At 35.6% G+C, this 17,570-nt stretch overlaps 1 long non-coding RNA gene across 1 annotated transcript; it reads right to left on the bottom strand.

The window, feature by feature from the left end:
• Positions 1 to 9,600: 9,600 nt before the first annotated feature.
• On the bottom strand, positions 9,601 to 16,175 carry LOC111474191. Its single transcript, XR_002715902.1, has 3 exons — positions 16,057 to 16,175; positions 15,717 to 15,720; positions 9,601 to 9,611 (listed from the first exon to the last, which is right to left on the bottom strand). It is a non-coding gene; the product is annotated as an uncharacterized LOC111474191 (long non-coding RNA).
• Positions 16,176 to 17,570: the final 1,395 nt, after the last annotated feature.

The raw sequence follows: 17,570 nt of genomic DNA, 5'->3' as shown, positions 1-17,570 counted from the left end.
ACATTCAAGTCTTGAAGAATGTATCTTAACCAAGTTAACTCTAAACAAGTATTTGTCATAACTCGATACTCGGCTTCTGCTGATGATCTGGACACATTAGTCTGCTTTTTAGACTTCTAAGAAATAATTGAATTTCCAAGGAAAATGCAGAACCCAGAAATAGTCCGTCTGGAAGTTCGACAACCACCCCAGTCAGAGTCGCAATATGCTTGTAATCTTAAATTGTTTTCAGATGGCAGTAGGAGTCCTTGACCAGGAGTGCCTTTGATGTACCTCAGAACTCGAAGAGCTGCCTCCCAATGTGATTTTCTTGGTTCATGCATAAATTGGCTAAGCATACGAACTTAATAAGATATGTCAGGCCTAGTGACAGTCAAATATATTAATCTGCCAATCAACCGTCTGTATTTACTTGGATCATTCAATTTCTCTCCTTCAGTTAAAGAAAGTTTCAGATTTTGCTCCATAGGAAATTTGTCTGGACGTGCTCGTGTAAGGACTGTGTCTTGAAGGATGTCTAGAGCATACTTCCTTTGAGACATAAAAATTCCTTTTCTAGACCGAGAAAAGACAATGCCTAGAAAATATTTCAAATTTCCTAAATCTTTGATAAGAAATTTCTGGAGTAAACTAGTCTTGAGATATTGCATTTCTTTGAGATCATTGTCGGTCAACAGAATATCATCAACATAGATTGAGAGAAGTACCTTTACTCTTGGTAAACAAAAAGTAGTCTGCTTTGGACTGAGTGTAGTCTGCATTTTGTATAGTTGTAGAAAATATGGAGAACCAATTGCGAGAAGCCTGTTTTAAACGATAAAGAGATTTATGGAGCCGACATACTGTATTCTCCCCCTGTCGGCGAAGACCTGGTGGTAAAGACATATAAACTTCCTCGTCTAGATTACCATGGAGAAAGGCATTTTGAACATCCAACTGATGGGTGAACCATTTTCGAGCAGCAGCAACAGTGAGTAAGCAACGAAGTGTAGTAAGTTTCGCTGTAGGGGAAAATGTTTCTGTGTAATCAATACCTTCAACCTGAGTGTATCCCTTTGCTACAAGACGAGCTTTATGACGTTCAACAAAACCATCAGAGTTGTATTTAATTTTGTACACCCAGCGACAACCAATAGCTTTATGACCAGGTGGTAGAGGAACGAAAGACCATGTATGATTACGTTCCAAAGCTGCAATTTCATCTTTCATAGCCTGTTGCCATATAGGGTCGCCAACTGCCTCGTCATAGGTTTTAGGTTCTGTTTGGGATGTAATAAGAGCTAGAAAAGCACGTTGGGTAGGAGAAAAACGAGAGAATGAAAGGTATTGATGAAGGGGATACCTGGTGCCAGTGCCGGGACTTGAGCTAGAGGTTAAATGATTGGCTCCAGAAGACATCTCATAATCCTTATGCCAAGCTAGAGGCTGTTTAATGCGAGTAGAACGTCGGAGTGGAGCTGATGTATCAGGCGGGATAGGATTGGAATCAGTGGGCAAATCTGAAGAAGGTGGAGGAGACGACGAAGTAGTAGGTGAAGGAGGAATGGAAGGTGGAGGATGGATGCTTAAGTAGGATGGATCATGAAGTGAAACAACAGGAGTCGAAGGAGCTAATGTCGAAGTTTGTGAAGCTGATGAAAAAGGAAAATCATCTTCACAAAATTTAACATCACGGCTGATAAAGAATTTGTGAGATTGCATGTCATACAATTTGTAACCTTTATGACCACAAGGATATCCTACGAAAACACAAGGAATTGCCCGAGGTTCAAATTTTTGCTTAGGATGTACTATAGTTGCATAACATTTACAACCAAAAACTTTCAGATGATGAAATGTAGGTGATCGTTTGTAGAGTGCTTCAAAGGGTGTCTTGTTAGATAACACTGGTGATTGCGTTCTATTTATAAGATAAACAGCCGTTAAAATGCATTCTCCCCAAAAATTAAGTGGAACCTGTGACTGAAAAAGAAGAGACCTAGCTACATTTAGGATATGACGCTGCTTACGTTCTACGACTCCATTTTGTTGTGGAGTATAGACACAAGTGCGCTGAAATTCAATCCCACAAGAAGTAAAGAATGGTTGCAATGATAGGAACTCAGTCCCATTGTCTGATCGAACTATCTTGATAGTAGTATGAAATTGAGTTTGAACAAATTTAACAAAGTTCATTAACAAATGATGTACTTCTGACTTATGTTGCATTAGAAAAACTAAAGTACATCGAGTAAAATCATCAACAATAGTGAGAAAAAAACGCAAACCAGAATGAGTAGGAATTTTATGTGGTCCCCAAACATCACAATGTATTAGATCAAAGGCAAAATGGGTTGTTATTGAACTTCTTGGGAAAGACAACCTAGTTTGTTTTGCTAACGGGTAGATACTACAATTATGAGAATAACTCGCATTATTAAGATGCAATTGATCAGCTAGAAATTTAAAACGAGAAAAAAAAGGATGACCTAGACGTAAATGCCACAAATCAGATGACTGAGATACTTGATGAGCTGAAGATTTGATTGGAGATGAAAAAATATGATAGAGACCTCCAAATTGTTTACCCGAGCCAATCATCTTCCCCGTAGCCAAGTCCTGCATAACACAAGAATCAGGATAGAAGGTGACATAACATTTCAAGTTATTGGTAAGTTTGCTGATCGACATTAGGTTTAAATTGAATGAAGGCACACATAAAACGTTGTTTAACTTAAGGTTAGGGCTAAGAAAAATATTGTCAGTATGTGACACACGTGTTGTCTCTCCATTAGGCAAATTTATTGTAGACATGATGGCAGCCTTTGGATTAGTCATAACAGAAGATTTTGATACTATATGATTCGTAGCTCCACTATCGAGAATCCATGAATTAGAACTCGCAGAGTTAACAGATAATGTAGATATGGGAAACAAACCTGCAACATTGATGTGATTGCCAGAATTACCAGAAGGGTTTTGATTGATTGCAGATAAGACTTGTGCTATCTGTCGTAATTGCTCAGAAGAAAAATTTGGAATGGAATTAGGTGACTGTTCTTCTGTATTCAACTGTGAAACATCGGCCATATTTGCAGATGATCGGTATTCAAGATGATTGTGTTGATTGACTTGTCTTGTCCTTGTAGAATTATTTTTCTGTCGACACCGATCTTCTGTATGTCCCCTTCTATCACAAAACTTACAATGAAACTTAAGAATTCGACACTCATTGATTGTATGACAACTTTTATTGCAGTGTTCACACGATTTGTCCTTGGCGAATTTTGAATATGTTGTTTTCTTCTGCACTGCTGATGCAATCGAGAAATTCTCAGTAGGTTCCGAGGTTACCTGTCGCTGCATCTCTTCTTGTACAAGTAATGAATAAGTTTGCCTCATATTAGATAATGGAGACATCATCAATATGTTAGATCTCACCGTTTTATAAGACTCATTGAGCCCCATGAGCAATTGCATCACTTGTCTTCTTCACGTTGATCAATATGTATTTGACTTTGATTACACGTAAATAGTGTGCGGTACGCTTCCAGTTCATCCCAGAGTGCTTTGAGCTTGGAGAAATATGTTGACACTGCCATGGTTCCTTGTGACATCGTTGCTATCGAGTTTTGTATTTGAAAAATTGCTGGAGCATTCTTTTGTGAGAATTGATCGCGAAGATCAACCCACACTTGATGAGCTGTCTTGGCGTGAATAATGCTTTTAGCGATATCTGCTTCAACAGAATGAGTTAACCAAGATATTATCATACTGTTGCACTGATTCCAGAGTTCGAATTAAGTTGAATTTGCATCTTGGGGCGGTTCCTCAATTGTGCCATCAATGAAGCCAATTTTCTTCTTGGCAATAAGAGCATGCATAACTGATTTACTCCAGGATTGATAATTTGCTCCATTTAATTTGATTGGAACAAGTGAATATCTTGGCTGATCAGAGTGATGCATATAGTAAGGATGTGTTAAATCAACATCCGAAATTTTAAAGCTGAATTTAGCTGATTCCGCCATAAAGGAAATTTTGATATTTAAGAACACCACGATCGATGCTCTGATACCATGTTAAGAAATAGAAATAGAAAAAAGAATTGGAAAAGTGTATAATCTTCATTCAGGTTTACCACGTTTAAATAGATACAAACTATCAACTAATACCTAAAAATAGAAAAAAATATATAACTAACTAAATCTTGTAAATAAATAAAATACACGATTAATCAAATTTATACTTACAACTCCCTAAATATCTCACATATATTCTAACTAATATATCTCCAAAATATCATCTTAATAAAATAGTGGACAATATTTTTTAGCCTTTGGAAAGGGGAATGAAACATTTCTTATAAGGAGGTAGAAACCTCTCCCTAGTAGACTCGTTTTAGAATTGTTCGGTTGATGGTGATGTGTAATGGACAATATTTGTTAGCGAATGGATTGTGAGATTGAACGTAGGTTGGAGAGGGGAAGAAACATCCCGCATAAGGATGTGAAAACCACTCCTTAATAGATGCGTTTTAAAACCGTGAAGTTGACAATAATACGCAACGAGCCAAGGCTGAATATATTTACTAATGGTGGCCTTGAGCTATTACAAATGATTAGTTGGAACAGCTCTTAGCTGTAATAACTCAATTGGTTAGAGCATGCGGCCTTTAACAACAAGGTCGGACATTCTACTAATAGGAAGGAGTTCATTCCTTAAGGTAGTGGAAAACATCTTTTGAGTAGAAATTTTGAATCAATTTAATAAAAAAAATAGCACTTTATAAAAGAAAACCTTTCTAAGTTGTCAAAAATCCACATCTTTTGAGTAAAAATTTTGAACCAATTTAATAAAAAACACTTTATAAAAGAAAACCTTTCTAAGTTGTCAAAAGTGGAAAAAACACTTTATAAAAGAAAACCTTTTTGACAAAAGAAAACCTTTCTAAGTTGTCAAAAGTGAGAAAAAACACTTTATAAAAGAAAACCTTTCTAAGTTGTCAAAAGTGGGATTTCAACTCACGAGGACCAAAACTACGTCCTAACACCTTCAACCACTTAGCCATCCTAACTATTTATTATAAGACTTAACATTGGTTGGAGTGAAGCATTCCTTATAAGGGTGTGGAGACCTCAACCTAAAAGACGCGTTTTAAAACTTTTAAACTTACGACGACACGTAACAGGCCAAAACAAACAATATGTGCTAGCAATTGGAGATGGGAACCAAACATTAACTATAAGGTTGTGGATATCTCTTCCTACTAGACATATTTTAAAATTGTGAGGCTGATGGTGATACGTAATTAGCCAAAGTAGACAATATCTGATAGAGGTACACTTGGTTTGTAACAAATTGTATTAGAGCTAGTCATTGGGTGGTGTGCCAACGAAATTGCCGGGAACACAAAGGGGTGGATTGTGAGATCCCATGTCAATTGGAGAGGAGATGAAACATTTCTTATAAGCATGTGGAAATCTCTTACTATTAGACGTGTTTTAAAACCGTGAGGTTGACGACGATATGTAATGTGTCAAAGTAGACAATAACTAGGCTAATGATTGTTAACCATAAGGTCGGAGGTTCATCTCTCTTTTTAGCAATGGGAATGAATCATTCCATTTTAGTATGTGGAAAAATTTAACCCTCCAACCAAAGTGGACAATGTCATATAATTATGTAGGTTCGTGATTCCTAACATTGTTACATAGTCTTAATCTAGCATTCTTAATAATAATATTGTGTTCTTTTTAGGGGTAGCTTCAATACAAAAACATAATGTAAAAAATATTTTCGCATAAAGTAGTTACATCATGCATATTCTAGTGACTCTAAGTCCCTAGAAAACGGGTCATTACATATAATCTACACTTGAACTTTCTATAACTTAGAGAAAAACCCATGGCAACTCGCTCGAACAAGGATTCGATTACCGCCTACAAGTAGGTTACTTATTTAGTTGCACTAGATATTACTTTTCCTTTTAGGGTGATCACTAATTGTTAGTTAAGGTCACAGAGGAGGGTCGTCTCGAGCCGTCAGTTCTATGTGTACAAGTTGTTGTCCATAGTTTTCGAATCTCGTTCCAATTTTTATCAAAATTTTTCTTTGTCACGTCAGTTCTATTTGTTACGAGTTGTTGTACTTAGTTTTCGAATCTTGTTCCAAATTTTATGAATTTTTTTTTCTGTGTCACGATGTGTCATGAATAATGGATTTGAAGTCTTGAAAATTGAGTTATTATAGTTGTGCTTTGAAGTCTTTAAAATTGAGTTATTACAGTTGTGCCCTATTTAGCTTATCTAAGCTATTCCCGACCATTGGTGCCACGTAGTTTAACTCTTCTAAGCATACCAGAAATGAGGTAATTTAGTTATGCACTTACCATTTCCCCTACTATCGATTCAATTTGCAATAGGTGAGTTGGCGAATATGTAATATATGACTATATGGCATATATGACTCCTGGAAGATCAGATGATTTGCAACTCGAGATTAGTTGTCAAATATCTTACAAGAAGACCAAAACATACCAAATATATTTATATATTATGAGTAGTAGGTCGAGTACACAGTTTCTTTGAAGGGTTATGTCAAGGACGCCTGTATATTCCAACAATTGAGGAATTATGGAATGAGATATTGTTGGAGGCTCACAACTCACCATTTGTTATGCACCCAGGTGGTACATAAAATCACAGTGTCCTTGAGATTCGGGCGTAAGGGTAAACTTGAAGAACACTAAATTTCTTAGATGCTTCGAAAATCATGTCGTGATAATTGTATTTTTATTTTACCTTTATTTGAATTGTCAGACGTGGGATTTGAACCCATGCCCTTTGATCCTGCATCGGTTTGAGAGAAGAATGAAGAATAACTTATGAGTGTCTGTAAACATCTCTCTAGTAGCGTGTTGTAAAACTGTGATTCTGACGACGATTTGTTATGAGTAAAAATGGACAATATTTTTTAGCGGCTGAAAATGGGAATGAAGCATTCCTTAGAAGAGTGTGAAAACCTCTCCCTAATAGACTCGTTTTAGAATTGTGAGACTGATGATGATACGTAATGGGCAAAAGCGGACAATATTTGTTAGCGGTGGGTTTAGGCTATTACAAAAGCTATCAAAGTTAGTCACAAAGCGGTGTGCCAGCGAAGACGCTGGCCCCCAAGGAGAGTGGATTGTGAGATCCAACATTGGTTGGAGAGAAGATGAAACATTTCTTATAAGGGTCTGGTGGGCTTGAGCTATTACAAACAATTACCTCGAATAGCACAGTTAGTTAGAGTGTGTGGCTGTTAACAAGAAGGTCGAAGGTTTAAACCCTCATTCTAGTGTTGGGAATAAGCTTACCATGAATTGGAGGTAAATTAGAGGTGACTTGTTTGATTAATCCTTCTACTATTGGGAATAAGCTTACCATGAATTGAGGGTAAAAATTAGAGGTGACTTGTTTGATTAATTGTGAGCTCAACGGCGGGAATAAGCTTACTATGAATTGAAGGTAAATTAGAGGTGACTTGTTTGATTAATTGTCGGCGCATGCCTAGTGACGGTTACAAGTGTCATACCTTTTGATTGTTATATTTGCTTATTATGTTATGACTTGTTGTAATGATGAGATATATAAGTTATGGAATATCATATTGACACGTTATGTCATTGAGGAACGTGACATGATATGAAAGTATGGTATTACATTGTACACTACCTTATTCATAGTTATATGCCATTATTTTAAACTATTGGGATCTAATTCATATTATATGTTCATGTGTACTGAAATACCTCCCCGTCATGATTAGTACGGACACGTACCTTACAACATTTATGTTAACAATGATGTTATGATACGATATTGTATACACCACAATACTATGTGCACTCCCTTCCCTCCATGGTATACCAACAGCGTGAGCGTATGCTAGTTGAAGCCCAAGTTAATGTTTGTGTATATAAGTTGTGAGTAGAGAAGTACTGCACATCAAATTCTACCCGAAACGAATATGAGATCAAGGCCATGAAAGGATATTTTATGATAACCATGATTTCACGTGTTTGCATTACCCTATACTAGTAGTGGGGTTACTTAATGAGTATTTCTTAAAATACTAAAGACATGTGCTGCTCTTATTTTTTAAGTAAATGCAAGGCACCTCTGCACAAATGACGATGTCGAGATGACGACCATGGGATCCAACGTACACAACACTAGTGAGATAGAGGGGTAGGATCAAACTTACAAAGACCGTTAACACCATGAGAATAAAGGAGAAGAAATAGGATGTAGACAACGAGTTTTTATACGAAGGAATGAAGAAAGGAAAATGCGTGGAAATGAGTGGAGAAGACGAAGTCCACCTGCTCGGACCCAAACTCGAATACCCGCAACCTCATTCTAGTCAAGCAACCCCATACCCAGTTTGGTATAGTAACTAGATACCCAATACCACAACCTGATACCCACCAACAACCAGTAGTCTAGTTCCTCTGTGCTTTGCCCAAAAACCCACATTCAAGCCCAAATGCACAGAACACAGTCCAACCCACGGATCCACTACACAGACCTGTGCACCCACATGAACATTCGAGACCTGCGCCTCGAACCACTTCGAAACCTTCTCATATGTCATTGTCCCTCAGCGACAGGGTCACTGTTGCATACACCGGCTCCTTCGGTTCGACATTTCGGAGTCCTAGGCTAAAAAATGGCGTATTAGGCTCGGTTTGAAATTTTGACAACGACCTTTACGTTTTTTGCCCTCCCAAAGCTTATTTTTACTCTAATAGAAATATTTAATTGCAGTATAAAGTCTTATTTCTGAAGTTCAAGTTAAATTAGATTAGAAATGTAAATTACTAACGAAATGAGATGGACGTTTTAATAGGAAACAACTCCTGACCACTTGGAGTAACTTCGAGAGACAAAATTCAAACGTACTTGAGTTTAAAGAAAATGTCGGCCAATACAAACCAAGTAAGTGGCCTGACTATCCTTGTGCTACCCGTATGATATTTTTAACAATAGGTTCTTAAGATCATTAGTTCCATGTGTTTGCATTCGTAGCCTCAATAGTGGGGTCAAGTATTCCTTAAAATACTAAAGCCTTGTGCTACTTCTATTTTAGGTAAGAGCTAGACACCCCTATACAACTGAGGAGAACATCACAAATAGAGATAATGACACGTGCATAGAATAATAGTATTTAATTTTCTTAGGCATAGGTTAGTATAGGGCATTTTTACTTTGATGTTTTAATGGTTTTAGTTACTATTTCTTTATGTTGTTTTAAAGACTCTTTCAAATGAGTAAGTCCATGACACTATTTTAAGATGAAGTTTAAATGCTTAATTTCGTATAAGAGCATAGGATATGATGACGGTGGAAACTTTAGGCTAATAGAAATCTAGGGACGTTACCGTTGGTATCAGAGCTCTAGGTTATAGATTCGGTAGACTTGCCTACGAGATAGGCTTGCAACGTTCCATGATTTCACCATCGATGTCCTGTCACCATCAGGTATGTCTGATATAAGATAAGATAAAGAAATGTCTTTAATTGCATGTACTTTTTTTTGTTTACTAATATTGAATGTAATTTAGTATCAAATATGTGGAGCTCTAACTATATGATTTATGGAAGCATTATGTTCTACCTAGTCATATTTTTATGAATATGTCATGTTTACTGAATTATATGTTGTGATTATATGTGATATGATGCCATTTATGTTAGAGAGATATAGACTTAAGAAATTATATATTGGTTTTAGCATCATGCCATATAAAGGACACTAAAGAGAATGACGAGGAAGGAGATGACCCTGTATTAGAGGTAGAGGAAAAGGTGGTGGTGAAGATAGCCTACCTCGTGAAGGTTTAGTGACTAGGGCGGACGCACCTTAAGTTGTGCTACCTTAGGCTGCGCACCTCCAGTAGCACCGATAACTCAAATAAATCCCACTACAAGCCTATGTGAGAATCATTTCAGGCAATACGATGATGCCCACTCAACAAGCCAATAGAGTGTGGAAAGGGGAATGGAGCCAACAAGCCAATAGGCAATCCTAACTGCTTATTGTTATACGTAAGAACTACTATTTCAATTGGTGTGATGTCTAGGGTGTGTTGCCTTTTACGGAACCAAAAGTAAAACAATTAGAACTTATTTTTTAACGTGGACAATATTATACTATTATGGAGGTTCGTAATTTCTAATCATCAAGCATTCTTGATGAGATTTCATGGGTAAGATTATTCATCCTTTTCTATTGAATCAAAACTCTTGAATTGAGTTATAATGTTTTAATAATTTTCAGTGAGTTATAATTTTTTAAGTTCATTTTTTGGGTATCTTTGAGTTTTCTAACGTTGTTACTTAGTCTTAATCAAGCATTCTCGATGAGATTTCATAGTTAATATTATCGTCCAACCTTTTCTACTGGATCAAAACCCTTGAATTGAGTTATAATGTTATAGTAATTTTTAGGGGTAGCTTCGGGTCGTTGAAATAAAATGTAAATGCAACTTTGAGCCGAATGGATTCTAGGTTTCCCTTTTAAGGTGTTTGAAGTATATTGACAGTACCTTTATTGCTCATAGTTTGTAAACAAAAACATATTCTGTTTTCAATAAAGTTATTATTGATATTTATTTATTAAAGATTGCTATTGAATAAAGTAAATGTTACGATCATTAATCTAAATCCAATAAACTAAGAACACTCTGGCTATAGTATGATTACTTGAACTATATGTAGAGACACAAGAGTGGATCAAGTTCAAGTATATAGTCAAAATGGTTTATAGTACAGGGATAAGGCTGAGTACCTTATTTTGGGGACACTATGAATGCGACCCACTTTTGTATATGATATAAATAATGTGATCACTAAATTGTACATCTGGAGACATGTGAATGGGAGCGTCCTATGCAATGGGTATTGCATAAGATCGAACCATGAAAAAAACCTCTCTCACTTTATAATGTCGTTTACTATTGAGACTGATTTTTTCATTTATGACCTAGGTAACTCGATCTTAATCCTGAGCTAACTATGAACTCTAGTTTATTCGAAATTATCCTTAGATTTTCATGGGTGAGAGTGGCTCGAGTTCATCGACTCAATAAGCCTCCCATTTTAAGGGTAAGACTGGATGAATAGTTGAGGACATAGGGTGTATGATGGAATTCACTCCTACCTACTTTTAGGGATAGTAGAGAGGTTGTTCCCTTAAGTACTGACTCCAAGTCTTGAACGAGGAGCCCCACCCTCTCATGGGCCCGAGAGGGATTCGGTTTGGTGGTTGAACCACAAACCAATTGTTCATTAGAGGATCAGTGAGACTTAAGGAACAAAAAGTAACTTTAGGGGTAAAACTTTAAATTGACCCAGCTCTAGTTACGATCAACTTGTGAAGGATCGACTTACTAATTATGGTTATATCAAATGGACACAAATATATCTATAGTGAGAGGAGTGCAACAACTAGGCTACAATGGAGTGTCCTAGTAGTGAACGAATGTTGAATAACAAGGTTAATGAGTTTAGCCGGTTAATCTCGGATCGTTGGAGCCCATGAGATGTAGGTCCATTAGGTCCCTCTGGTAGCTCATATCGAACGAAACCTTAGAACAGTGTGATGAGTGAGTTCAAAGTTTTCGAATTAGAATTAGGGAATACACGCTAAATATATACGATATATTTAACCTCATTTTTTTTAGTTATGAATTGAACAAAAAGAGAGAATTGGAGATATTTAAATAAGATTTAAATATTTTAATTATGAATAATGATAGATAATCAATATGTGCTGGAATTAATTGGAATTAACATTTTATTTAATGTTAAATATTAATTAAATTTTTTAATTAATCATTTAATATTATTTTGATTTGTAATTAATTGTTAGATTAAATAAAGAAAGTCAAAATGTTTACTCCACCTAATGAGTGGAATATTCAGGGTCAATATATGGTTTAACCAAACTTGCATGCTTGCTACATAATCCCACAAATTAGAGTGGAATTTTGAGTCCAAAATTTGGTAATCTCAAATTTGCATGAACATGCAAATATGACTCTATAAATAGAGTGATCAATGTACATGGAAATTCTTCTTCAAAAACTTTGAAAAAATCTCTCAAAACTCTCTCTTTACCGATACTAAATTTCTATCAAGTTTCATCACTCACCGGATTCCACAATCCTATTCTAAGGTCAGAGAATAGTACGAAAGACACTAGCGGTGGTTCGAAACCATTCGTTTGGAAGAATGAATTTGAACTACAAAAGGTCAGTATTCAAACTCAATAAGTTTCAATGCTTTTGAACATGCTAGCTAATTTACTATAATTGATGTACTTAGAGTGCCTAAGATCCAAATTTCTTCCGCACGTGTTATAATAACACCAACAAAATGAACCTAAACTGAAAACCTAATTTATGAACAAAGGAAATAAAAAGATATTTAAAAAGAGAGAAAACCCAAAAAGTAGCAAATTCCCTCCAACACTGAAAATGGATAGCCATTCACCTTGAGAAAAACACAAAAAATGGAAGAAAGAGGGTGCCAATGAAGGAGTAGGGAAGCAAATGGGGAAGAAGAAATATAAGGGAGATGGGGGGCTTTGGGGCTTCAAAGCTAGATTATGGCGGGCAAAAATATCTCTAGATGCACTAAATTTTGCCACGTAACATACATACACAATAGGCAAGCGTCAGAAATGCTATCAAGGTCTTTCAATGCTCGTCAATTTAGTTGACCTTGTCCATAATATTTTGTGCTTTCAGAAAGATATTTCTTCTAACCATGGTAAACCAAATATTGATTCTCTTTTTTGCTGCATTTTCATTTATCGCAAAACAAATTATTGGAAGATTTAAAATATGAGTATTGTAGTCTACTAATCCTCGCAGAGTTCCTGACCGACGCGATGTGTGCTAAGTTAGGAACAATGAGTATTTCTATCCTTTGGTATATATGATGTTACATGCTGCTAAAGAAATTAGTAGACGGACAGTAATTGCTAAAGAAATTAGTAGACGGACAGTAATTGATTGAGAGTGAGTCTTACATACTAGTCTTAAAATTCTAAATAACCATATAGAAGTAACCTAAGGAGTGGTAATTGAAATATCTTACTAACTTACAAATGATCGAAGTAAAAGAAACTAGGAATTAACTGAGAATAAAACTTAAGAACAACTAGAATGATAAGTAATAAACTTGTGAATGACAAGTTAGCTATTTATTAAGTAAATTAATTACTTATCAAGATTATTTTAACTTTTTTGGCCAAATAAGAAGTTGCAGGCCAATCGAGGACGAGACCAGCAGGCTCGAGACAACAAGGAACCCTTTTCTAAGTCTGTTTTAAGTACATGTGCTTTTGTTGTTGAAAACATACTTTGATATTTTGTGTCGTAAAATATACTTGATTCACATGTTTTACTTGTCATGTTTGAAATTTTTTGTTGTATGACCGAGTTTCGAAGCAAAATATCTATGTTAGTGGTAACTCATGTGAATCGAGCTGTCGATGAACATGTGTTGTAGTAGAATTGCTCGAGAACTATGCAGTAACAGCGGGGATCGTCCCAAGGCATCCAGTCGTGTCTGTTTATTTTGGATTTCTACATTTAGTTTTAAATTGTTTGTTGACTATTGGTCAAGATAAGAAGCGCTGCTCGAGAACTATGAGGTCACAGAGGGTGTCATCCTAAGGAATCCAGTCGTCTGTTTATTTTAAATTTCTACGTTTCTTTTTTAGTTGTTTGTTGGTGGTTGATCGAGGTAAGAAGGTGTAACACCCAAAAAATGAAGCAAAGCCACCCACGTAAGACAAAAAGGATCCAATAACGAAATTAAGAGGATTAAGCTAGGAAAAGGGTCTTAAGCAAGTCATTTCTAAACACTTAATGAGTAACTCTAAGGACTAAGGCCTTTGGAGAAGTATTGGGAATAAAAGCCTAAGCGAAAAGGACAAAAAGGTCACTTTCCAATTTTCAAGGAACTTTTTGGATATTTAATTCCTTATCTAGTTGGAATTTGAAGATACTCAAAGACCAAAAAATGACTAAGATAGTAATAAAATATTCTAAAAGTTGTAAATTACCAAATTACCCTGATGATATGGATAATTATGAAAGTGTCATTCTATGGAACAAGAAGATAGTAAGTTGCCCTAGCCAAGAATCAAAAACTCCTAAGACCTCCCACAGTACAACGTGCTCATGACTTAGACTACGCTGCTTGGAATGCATGAAGCCTTGAGCTTATGTGTTCAGATTGTATCATAGGGAAAACCCTTGATGCAGGATTAGACTACATCTCCTGGAACTTAAGAAGTCTTGGATGTTGGTTTTCAGACTATGCCACTTGGAATGCATGAAGTCTTGGGCATAGGTTAGCGGACGGTATCGGAGGGCAAGCCTTTAGATGCGGGTTAAGACTACGTCGCTTGGAACTCATGAAGACATGAACGTAGGTTAAGACTGTTGTTGGGTTTTATGTTCTAAAACTCATAGTTTGTAAACAAAAACATATTCTATTTTCAATAAAGTTATTATTGTTGTTTATTCAGTAAAGATTGTTATTGAATAAAATGAAATTTACGATTATTAATTTAAATCAAATAAACTAAGAACACTCTGACTATAGTATGATTACTTGAACTATATGTAGAGACATAAGAGTGGATCAAATTCAAGTATATAGTAAAAATGATCTACAGTACAGGGATAAGGCTGAGTACCTTATCATAGGAACAATATGGATGCGGCCCACTTTTGTATATGACATAAATTATGTGATGACTAAATTGTACATGTGGAGACATGTGAGTGGGGGCGTCCTATGCAATGAGTATTGCATAAGATCGGACCATAAGGAACAAGAAGTAATTTTAGGGGTAAAACGGTAAATTGACCCAGCTTTAGTTACGAACAACCTGTGAAGGATCGACTTACTAATCACGGTTATATCAAATGGACAGAAATATATCTATAGTGAGGGGAGTGCAACTACTAGGCTATAGTGGAATGTCCTAGTAGTTAACGAATGTTGGTTAACAAGGTTAATGAGTTTAACCGGTTAATCTTGGATCGTTGGAGCCCAAGATCTATAGGTCCATTAGGTCCCTCTGTTAGCTCATATCGGACTAAACCATAGAAGAATGTGACGAGTAAGTTCGAAGTGTTCGAATTCAAATTAGGGAGAATGCACTACATATATACGATATATTTAACCGCATCTTTGTTTTATTTATGAATTAAACAAAAAGAGAGAATCTGAGATATTTAAATAAGATTTAAATATCTTAATCAAATGTGTCGGAATTAATTAAGATTTGCAATTTAATTAATATTAAATATTAATTAAGTAGTTTAATTAATCATTTAATATTACTTTAATTTGAAATTAATAATTCAAATTAATAATTCAAAATGAAGAAAGTCAAAATGTTGACTTCATTTAATGGAAAAATCCATGTTTGAGTTAGTAGAATTTTGAGGTATCAAAATTTGGTTTAACCAAACTTGCATGTTTGTCAAATAAACCCCACAAATTTTAGTGGAAATTTGAGCGTCAAAATTTGGTGAACTCAAACTTGCATGCTTGCCACATAATCCCAAACATTTGAAAGAAATTTTGAGAGTAAAAATTTGATGATCTCAAATTTGCATGAACATGCAAACATGACTCTATAAATAGGACGCCCCCACTCACATGTCTCCACATGTACAATTTAGTGATCATATTGTTTATGTCATATACAAAAGTGGGCCGCATCCATAGTGTCCTCTTGATAAGGTACTCAGCCTTATCCCTGTACTATATATCATTTTGTCTATGTACTTGAACTTGATCCACTCTTATGTCAATACATATAGTTCAGGTAATCATACTATAGTTAAAGTGTTCTTATTTTATTGGATTTAAGATTAATAATCGTAAAATTCACTTTATTCAATAACAATTTTTACTGAATAAACAATAATAATAAATTTATTGAAAATAGAATATGTTTTTGTTTACAAACTATAAGTTTTAGGACATAAAACCCAACAGGTGGAATCTTCCCCAATAAAGTCTGAAGTTGGGACAAAGTTTTAAGACAAGAATCGAGTGATGAGAATTCCTAAAACTCGAGTTTGAAGCTCTTAGATTATGAGTTTTTCTTTCACGGATTTCTTCCAAATTCGAGTGCTATGGTTAATCATTTTCCTTCCGACCAACACCTACATATTTCATATGGGATTTACAACAAGTTTCGTGAAGGAATCAGGCACTTAAAAGTTTTATAATTGGCTGCCCAACAAAAGGTTTCTAGATATACTCAGGCGAGAAAAATGTTTTTTCGTTGAACTTTGGAAGGTTATAACCTGTGCTACAGACCACGAAAAGGTATGAACTTGGTTTCTACCTCTTGCTTGAAACTTCATCTAAAGATTTCGTGGAACAATTGAATCCATTAGATGTCTATATATAGCTGTAAAAAGGTAAAATTAGAGGGGTCTTATAAGAAAAAATCGAAATTTTTCTAGCTACCAAGGAAGAAGATGAAGTCCAAAGTCAAAGGTCAAACTTTGACCAATAAAAGTCAAAGATAGGTATATGTTGACCTTCCCTCGGTTTTCTCAATTTTAACCTCCTTCCTGGTCCATTCTTACGAAAATCTTTATGGTTCTAGAAACTAGACAAAATAAGGAGTTCGTGGAAGGAATTTTGAGATAATTCGGATACTAGAAGCTCAAGAACGAAAATCCCAAATGTCGACGACGAGGTAAGTAGTGATCTCGAACGTTTTGTTAAAAAATACTTGTAGGAATCCATTGGATTTTCCATATGAACCCTAACATAAGTATAAATTTAGGATATATGAAAGAAAAACAAAAAGAACGGTGAGTTAAGGCCCTAAATTGATCAAAATACTCAGGATTTAAGTAACGTTAAAATAACCCACTAAATGAACTCCTAGGATGACTTATGAAAATTTGAAAGCCATTGGAACACGTTAAGTAGAAAAACCAAGAATTATGGATAAAATGACCAAAATGCCCCTAGGAAGACTTATGAGAATCCAAGGTCTATACGTGCTCCAAATGGTTTCATACTTCTTATAAGGTCTATTATGAAGGACATGAAGATATGTTTGAGGTTTCAAGTTGATTGGAGCATGTTTGGAACCTAAACCAAGTTAGGACCCAAGAAACACCTACAAGGAAACACCACAAGAATCAAGACTCTTATAGAACCCTCTAAAGAACTCCCTGGGATATCATGAGATGTTTATGCAACTGGAATGTACTTTTATGTTGTGTAATATGTCATGTAATTTAAGTCATGTGAGATGCCATGTAATGTAAGAAACGTATATGCGATGTTAGCACTGCTTATGTAATGCCATGTTAGATATGTTAGGGACCTCATGCATATATGTATGTCAGGTGCATCGAGATTCTTCCCCTTTATGATACGAAAGAATGAATTTTGATATTTCTGTTTTCCATGATATCATGCGGGTCCTTTTCTGTTCTGTGGTGTCCGGCGACGTGTAACACGTTGTGCCCGACAAAGTCA

Source organism: Cucurbita maxima, unplaced genomic scaffold (assembly GCF_002738345.1).
Source record: "Cucurbita maxima cultivar Rimu unplaced genomic scaffold, Cmax_1.0 Cma_Scf00266, whole genome shotgun sequence".
NCBI lineage: Eukaryota > Viridiplantae > Streptophyta > Magnoliopsida > Cucurbitales > Cucurbitaceae > Cucurbita > Cucurbita maxima.
Note: the sequence above shows the minus strand (reverse complement) of the source record. Positions and strands in the feature narration are given on the sequence as shown.